Source organism: Ornithodoros turicata, chromosome 1, assembly GCF_037126465.1.
Source record: "Ornithodoros turicata isolate Travis chromosome 1, ASM3712646v1, whole genome shotgun sequence".
Lineage (NCBI taxonomy): Eukaryota > Metazoa > Arthropoda > Arachnida > Ixodida > Argasidae > Ornithodoros > Ornithodoros turicata.
The window spans coordinates 142,339,077-142,346,474 of NC_088201.1; the positions used below are offsets into that span (position 1 = coordinate 142,339,077).

At 45.0% G+C, this 7,398-nt stretch overlaps 1 long non-coding RNA gene across 1 annotated transcript; it reads left to right on the plus strand.

Moving 5' to 3' along the window:
* The first annotated feature begins 3,094 nt into the window (after positions 1-3,094).
* LOC135370196 (uncharacterized) lies at positions 3,095-6,964 on the plus strand. Its single transcript, XR_010415244.1, has 3 exons — positions 3,095-3,180; positions 3,590-3,800; positions 6,934-6,964. It is a non-coding gene; the product is annotated as an uncharacterized LOC135370196 (long non-coding RNA).
* Positions 6,965-7,398: the final 434 nt, after the last annotated feature.

The following is a 7,398-nucleotide window of genomic DNA, read 5'->3' on the forward strand; positions in this document are numbered from 1 at the left end:
GGTCACCAAATGTAGAGGAGGTGGTGTTCCCCTACATGAGTCCTGACCGGCGATGATGGAATGTCCCAGCGGGCAGATGGACGTGGCCTCACACTAGGACGGTGCCGGTAGAACTGCCGTGCCAGCGCCGTAGCGCGTGGCAGCAGAGGCGCGTCGTCGTCTTCCACGGGCCGCCACATCCCCCTCACCCGCCACGCCCCTCTCCTACGTCGCTCACACCTTCGCCACCTTGCATCGAATAAACCAAACCGAAAAGAAAAAAGTGCCCACATCCTTTACCTTTTCAGAAGTCTTTTGCAATTGTGGTCAAAGAAAAACCACGAATGGTCTCATGCTCAACACAAACGAATACCGAACACTTAACTCTTTCCCAAGAACACCAGCTCCTCCTGCAGCAGTAGCTGCAGTCTCCCAAACCTCTTCGGTGGCGTCTTCTTCGCAGGTGCCACCCTCGTCATCACTAACCTTTGAGCCTAGCTCCATGGATTGTGAAGGCTCGCAAGACGCAAGGCTCGTTTGCGAGCGCGAGCCCCAAGCCCCAAAGAAAAACAAAGGGAAATCTTTGGGGAAGTAAGATGTCACTCCACATATTTCCGAAATAATTGGCGGCTGTTCGGAAACAAAGTTGCGAAGCTGCCCAAAACAGGCCCATAGAAGAAATAAGCGCTTCTTTGAACAGCCCTGACAAAATACATAATCGAATAGTTTTCCTAGTCGGCAGAGGTTTACTATACACATCATACTTTTCCTTGGTACTGCCATAATTATGGGTGGAACGATTCTTCAGTGGAACTGCCGTGGGCTTATTTCATATCTAGATGACGTCAGCGATCTTTTCGACAAGTACAGTGAGTAGTGATAGATATAGCACTTGTTAACAATGGGCCGCTCAGGTTACATGCGACACGCACACGCACGATAAGATATATCAGAAAACAATGGAAATCATGTATCGATAGTGTGAACAATGGGTTCCCAGGTTTCAATAACATGCGCCGCCAGGATAAGGTAACGGTTAACTCAGGTAAACAATGGGAACTCACGTGTCGATAGTGTTTGATGGGCACCTGGATGCACGTTTAATGACATTTAATAACACGCAATGACATGTAATAACGCACAATGACATGTAATAACACGCAAATGACATGTAATAACACACAAATGACATTTAATAACAGGCAATAACATCTGATGACATTTAATAGTATTTTTCCGATCGGGTTGACGTCAGTCCGTCACCTAGTTTGGTTGCCGCGTCAGAGCGCCAGGTAGTTTCGGTTCCCACCAAGCGCCCTCTAGTTTTCAAGCTTTGGCCGTCTGTAGTTTCGGTTTCGGTTTTAAATGAATGGACGCCAAGCTTGGTTGCTCCACGTGTAGTTCTGGTTTCAGTTTCGAATTCCTAGGTGTTGCCAGGTGCCCTCTGGTTTCAAGCTATTGACCGACTGTAATTTCGGTTTCAAACCGAAGCACGCTAGTTTCGCTGTGACAACGTCAACGCAGGTTTTTTGAATGGTTGCCAGATGTCCCTCTAGTTTCAAGCTTTTGACCGTCTGTACTTTCGGTTTCATTTGACAAAAAATAAATGCCGCGTCACAGCATGATTTCCCCCCCCATGCTACTTTGATAAGTACACTCAAATAATGATGTATATCAGAGACCAAACAACACTGTATATATTCCTTTTTTATTTCAGCCACATTATTTTACTAATCTTTTATTCAATTAACGAAAGATATGTTACAAATTACCAGAGTCTTGCTTGACTTCATCCTTGTACAGAAGCAATCTGCAAAAAACAAAGGGAAAACGAAACATCCTGTGAATGCTCTTCTCAATCAGGACAAAGTCTAGGATGACTGAAATCTCGATCAGGTGCCATGCAACAACAACAAGCAGCATTATCAAAGAATCGTTTAACGTTTTCCACTTTTCCGATATGTCTCTGATACTGTGTCATGCATTTGCATTGGAGTACGACGTTTGGAAGTAAATAACCCAGTGACAACAATCACTATAAAATAGAGGTGTTCTATACACACGCATTTCCAAACTTGTGTTGCGCATTGCGACAGCATTGAGAAGCATTGCATGACTACGCATTGCGGTTACCAGCTGTGATGGTTTCGAAATAAAAATAACAAAAAATAAAATGGCATAAAGACAAGAGGTATACTCACATCCTTTCAAAGTTGCGTCGTCGATGAAGGTCTGATCGGTCTCAGTCGTCGACAGCTAGCTTATAAGACCCTTCATTTTTGTTTTATTTCAAGGGAAGGAAGGATCACGTGAATGCATCGTGGACAGCTTCTCCTTTCGCAGGAGCAGCATGTGAAATGCGATACCTCTTGCCGACGCGCTCTTTTTTCTTCTTCTTTTGGTATGATAACACAACCGCGAAACACCCGTCTGGCTTTTTCCAAACGCTCTTTGGGAACACCAGCCACACACACACACAAAAAGAAAACGTTATCGCCCTCGCAAGATGCATTTTCGACCGGTGGTATACGCTGTCTGCCACGTACGAGCTTCCAGCAGTGAGTGTGGCACGTAAGAGCCAAGTGATGTGAGTATTTCAAACCATTCTTGTGTTACAGTGTATCTTATAGCTAAATGAAATGCGGGCATGTATTTGTTTTAAATTCTTTTTATTGTTTCGCTCAGATGAGACAGCAGAGACATGGTAGCCGATTTCGAAAGAGTGATACCGTAACTGCTGTGCTTTCCATTCCCAATGAGTCTTGCAATATTGTACACATTGCCGGGACATCGTTCTATTACTTGCCTGGGTTCGAAGCTTATTTCACATAGCTTCGAGCACTCGAAGTTATAATAATTGTGCGCGACATTTGCTTCTTTCAAGCAATGCCATAGTTGACGTGTATCATTTTGCGACAGATTTACTCCGTATCTCGTCGGATGACCATTGCTGAGCCAAAGGCGTACGGCAGTTACTGCAGCTAGACATCGGTGGACGTAGATGTTATGGTCAATCTGAGTCACGGTAGTGCATTTTCCCTGTTTCAGTGTTGGTTTTGTAAATTCTGTTGTAGCTACGAAAACGAACAGCGAAACAGCACTCAGAATGGACAAGGTGTAGCAGAACATCTCCGGGCATCTATTTACCATGACGACCTACAGTAAAATGAGACAACTCGTCATGGATTTCAATATTTATTGGTAAGCGTCTTTGGGTGACAACCTATTTTGCAACAGGTCAATTGTCATGTCGTTTATGTACACAGCCAGGTAATGGTAGCCAGTCTTCATTGCGTAGTACATGATACATAGACTTTCGGCCACCAGTTGCATAACTTCGACGTCACGATCACCGTAATAGCTGAATATGGAGCTCATCTGTTTTCCCCATTCGGAGACCAGGTCGAACGGGTGGTCGGATAGGTGTTCACACTTCCTGTGCACCCTGGCATACATTGTTTTTGAAGACTCCCACACAGTCTTTTTTGCGGGAAGGTTCAGAGGCAGGGACTGGAACAGGAAAATGTCTCTGGTTATCTTAAATGCTGCGACGAGCACTGTGTCGTCCGTTGACTTCGATGAACCGCATTCTAACACGTCATTCCAACAGGTATGAGGACGGCGACATTTTCCTTGGATTTGATGATCCTGGGTAACGTCCCGCATGCCGCACACATCATCACCCGATTGGGACCAGGAATCGCCAGCGTTGGCTGGCTGTTCGACATCGGACCAGTGATCGCCAGTCATTTCGTCGTCGGTGGTGGCAGGTAGTTCTCCGGAACCCAAGTCCTTCTACGACTTCCAGAAGGTTGCAACAGGTACTGCACCTTTCCGTTCCGAACGCGTCTTTTTATAATGCGGTGGCCCTTTCCAGGCTGCACACGTGTTAATTCGCTTGCATAAAATTGACCTTCAATAGGTTCTTCCTGCTGGTCACGTAAGAGATAGGTATTCGGGTAACCAATCTTGACTGCTCTCACCACAAAAATTTCACGCGTAAACGAACCAAGATAACTTTTGACTAACTGGTGTCTAGACTTTGCTTTTCTGACAAGGTCGCCAACGCGAAAACGTGGCTTCTCTGGGGGTTTGCTCGGAGTAGAATAGAGCTTTTGTCTAAATAAATGTTCATTTTCTTTGTTGACATCCACAGGTCGTGCCGACAGAGTTCTATGAACACGATGATTATATGCTTTGACCAGAGGCTGTAAAATTTTCAAGTACGATTTATGTCCCTGATATTCAAAAGCACGATAAAGTGGCGTCATAAGACTTCGAATAGATCGTTCTGCAATACTTGCTTTCGTATTTGAATTAGAGTGGAAGAGAGATATCCCTTTTGATTTTAAAAATGCTCCGACTGACTTATTGGTGAACTCTGTACCTCTGTCTGAATGAATCAGTCTCAAAGTCCCAATACGTCTAAAAGCGAGTCTCAGTCCACGTATAATTTCCGCTGCTCGTTTATTCTGCACAGGCACTACAGCAAGCATACGAGAAAATGCGTCGATACAAAACAAAAGATAGCGAAAACCCTTGTTGTATCTCGACAGTTTCTGAAGGTCTTTCAAATCTATTTGGAATATATTCTTCACACCCAAAACGATGGTCTTCCGGAACTGACGTGGTCGCTTAAGTTCTCTGAAGAGAGAATACACATCACTGGTTTTCAGGAACTTGGCAACCTTCGTCGGCTTTTCACCGATCGCTCGTGCGAGTCGTTGAACACCACCTAGAGCACCAGGATGGTATACGTCCACGTAAGCAGCCATTAGCACAATTTTCTTCCACGAACACGAAGTCCGTCGAATGACAAGTAGGCATTTATAACGGCTGCAACGTCACCTTTGTACCAAGAGGGCGATCGATTGTGCAGTTCGTATTTTATAAGCTCGATGACGGAACTACTTGGAACAACGCGAGAATGACAGATAATCCTTCCCTCTTCATCTATCGCAAATACGGTCTTTAGCATCTGCAGAATGGCGAGGGCCTTCTTCCTGTGTCGTGCGGGAAAATGCGCCAGAATGTTTTCGTCCCGAAGGTAACCACAGTGTTCCTGTTGCGTTTCCAACTGCTCAATACTGGTTCCATTCTCGAAGTCTCTTAGCCACTCTTGTGATAACCGGAGAAATGGGTCGACGAGGTGTCTCAGGTGTGAACGTAGGACTACTGGCTGATGGCTCTGCAGTCTCCTTTTCAAGTCGAGATGGATGTACGATAAGTGTCGGTATATTTAGCTTGACCAATAGTGGTAGGATCCTCTCGAGATACGCGGGTCGCCACACATTTCGCGCTCTTGTGACCAAATAATAAACAAGGTCTACAACGTTGGTATTTGGTATTTGTTCACCATTGACAATGAGCTCAAACGTTTTACTATTCCAGCCGAGCACGGGTTTTAGTAAACGCAGTAATTGGCTTGCTCTCATCTTGTAGCCGCTGCTCATAAAATTAACGATGGCATCTTCCTCCTCGTCCGCTTGAATCTGTGTCTGCTCTCTAGTCGATGCCACATGATTTGTCTCCTCACCTGCTGCACTAGGCTGTCTTAATGTGTTCGCGGGAGGATGCAATAGCTTGTGCAAGTACTGGATGATCTCCTTGGCCTTGATATCATCAGGCTCCTGTTTATTCAATATCGACGGAATAGTGCTTTCCCGATAGGGAACAAGCTCGTATTTCTGCATAATTTAAATGCCGATTGCTTTTGCGATGCTTTTGCCCACTAAACTTGAAACGAGACCTAACAAGGGGGGCAACAAAAATTGCAAAAACCCGCCGGACTGATGAAGAATCCGTTTAACTTTCTTCACATCTGCACGGTCTTGCCTGGAAGCCAGTGTCCTAATGGGTGTTGCAAAAGGCTGCAATTGCTTTTTAACTTTCGGCGGTACGTCGATGTTTCCTTTGCAGAGGTTCATACAAATCTCCCTGATTGTTCGTAGCTGTTCCCTGCTGGCATGTTGAATCAGGTTGTAACGATCTTCCCCTGTCTTTGCTTCAGCGATCATACGAAGGAAACGAATGTGTTTAAGCCTTTTCATGACCTGTATACGATCTGTCTGTGATCATCCGGGAAAATGTTGGTCCACACCTTATAGTGATCGTTGCTCTGTTGAGACAAGTCGATAACTAAGTATGAGTATGGTTTCTGGCAGGCATCTTTATATATCGTGGGCAACAAATCATTTCGCCCGAAAATCTGCCTGGACAGCATACGCAGCTGGTCTGTAGTGCGTGGTGAACGAAATAAAACGAGAGCCGTGCTATTGAATTGTATTGTGCGATACAAAGGGTCGTTGACAAACAGGTATTGCGAGATGAACACAGCCGTGATTGACAGGTGGTGACACCCAGCGATATAAAATTTGCAGATTTCTTTGAGTCTTTGCCGGTCGGCTAAACAGTCGTCAAATATAAATAATGAGTGGCTATAATTCTCCGGATCTGCAGGGATGTCTTGACTGAAATTTACTTCAGGAAGAGTATCGAATACCGGCTGCTTATAAAGATAGATATACCATATTTGCTTGAACGGTTTGTCAAAGAGGACAGCTCTGTGTTTAATTAGTCGTGCCACGAAGGTGGATTTCCCACTTTGACTAGCCCCTGAAATTGACACCGAGGCAGGCGTCACGAACCTAAAAGGTGCTATCACTGTCATTTCGTGCAAGAGAATGAAGTCTGGTCAAGATACGTTTCGTTAGATAAACAAGTCCGTGCTTGCAAACTGCAGGGAAAAAAAGCAAACTGCAAAGGTAGGTTCGACTGCAGAGTTGACGATGTAAAAAAAAAGAAGACTCCTCAAGGTTGCCATGCTGGCAACTTCTTATATAAGAACTGTCTGACGCTCAGCTCCTTCACTCTCGAACCTCCTTCTGAGGAGGTATGGTGTTCAGAATGATGAATATTTTGCAGTGTTCTAACATGTGCTCCTTTTGTTTTCAGCCGGTCCAACGTGTCCGAAGGATCATCGTCGTGATCATTGCATCAGTGTACAAGTAAGCATCATGTCTTCGTCGATCTTGCATAAACTTGACAAGTTAAAGAAATGTGGAGAGTTTCAAAAAATGGCGACAATTCCTAAAAACATCAAGTATGATGTGGCTGATGTTACCGAAATTGAAACGAGGTATGGCGAGGCGGTCTACGTAGAAATTATGAAGGATCACGAGCACGTAAAGGTGTTCCTTCCAGCTCGGTTTCATAAACTAAGCACTCAAGACATCGAAGACATGAGGAACACGAGCGGACTCTGGATGGAGAAGAAAGAGCGAGTTGGAAAAGACGGGAAACGTCTTCTTTCGCCAGACATCGTGTTCGGTCAGCCCGAGTAAAAAAATAAAAAGAAATGGTGACATGCCACCTTTGTCCTCCGGCCGATCGGCAGCACTACACAACAGCGCTGGGACT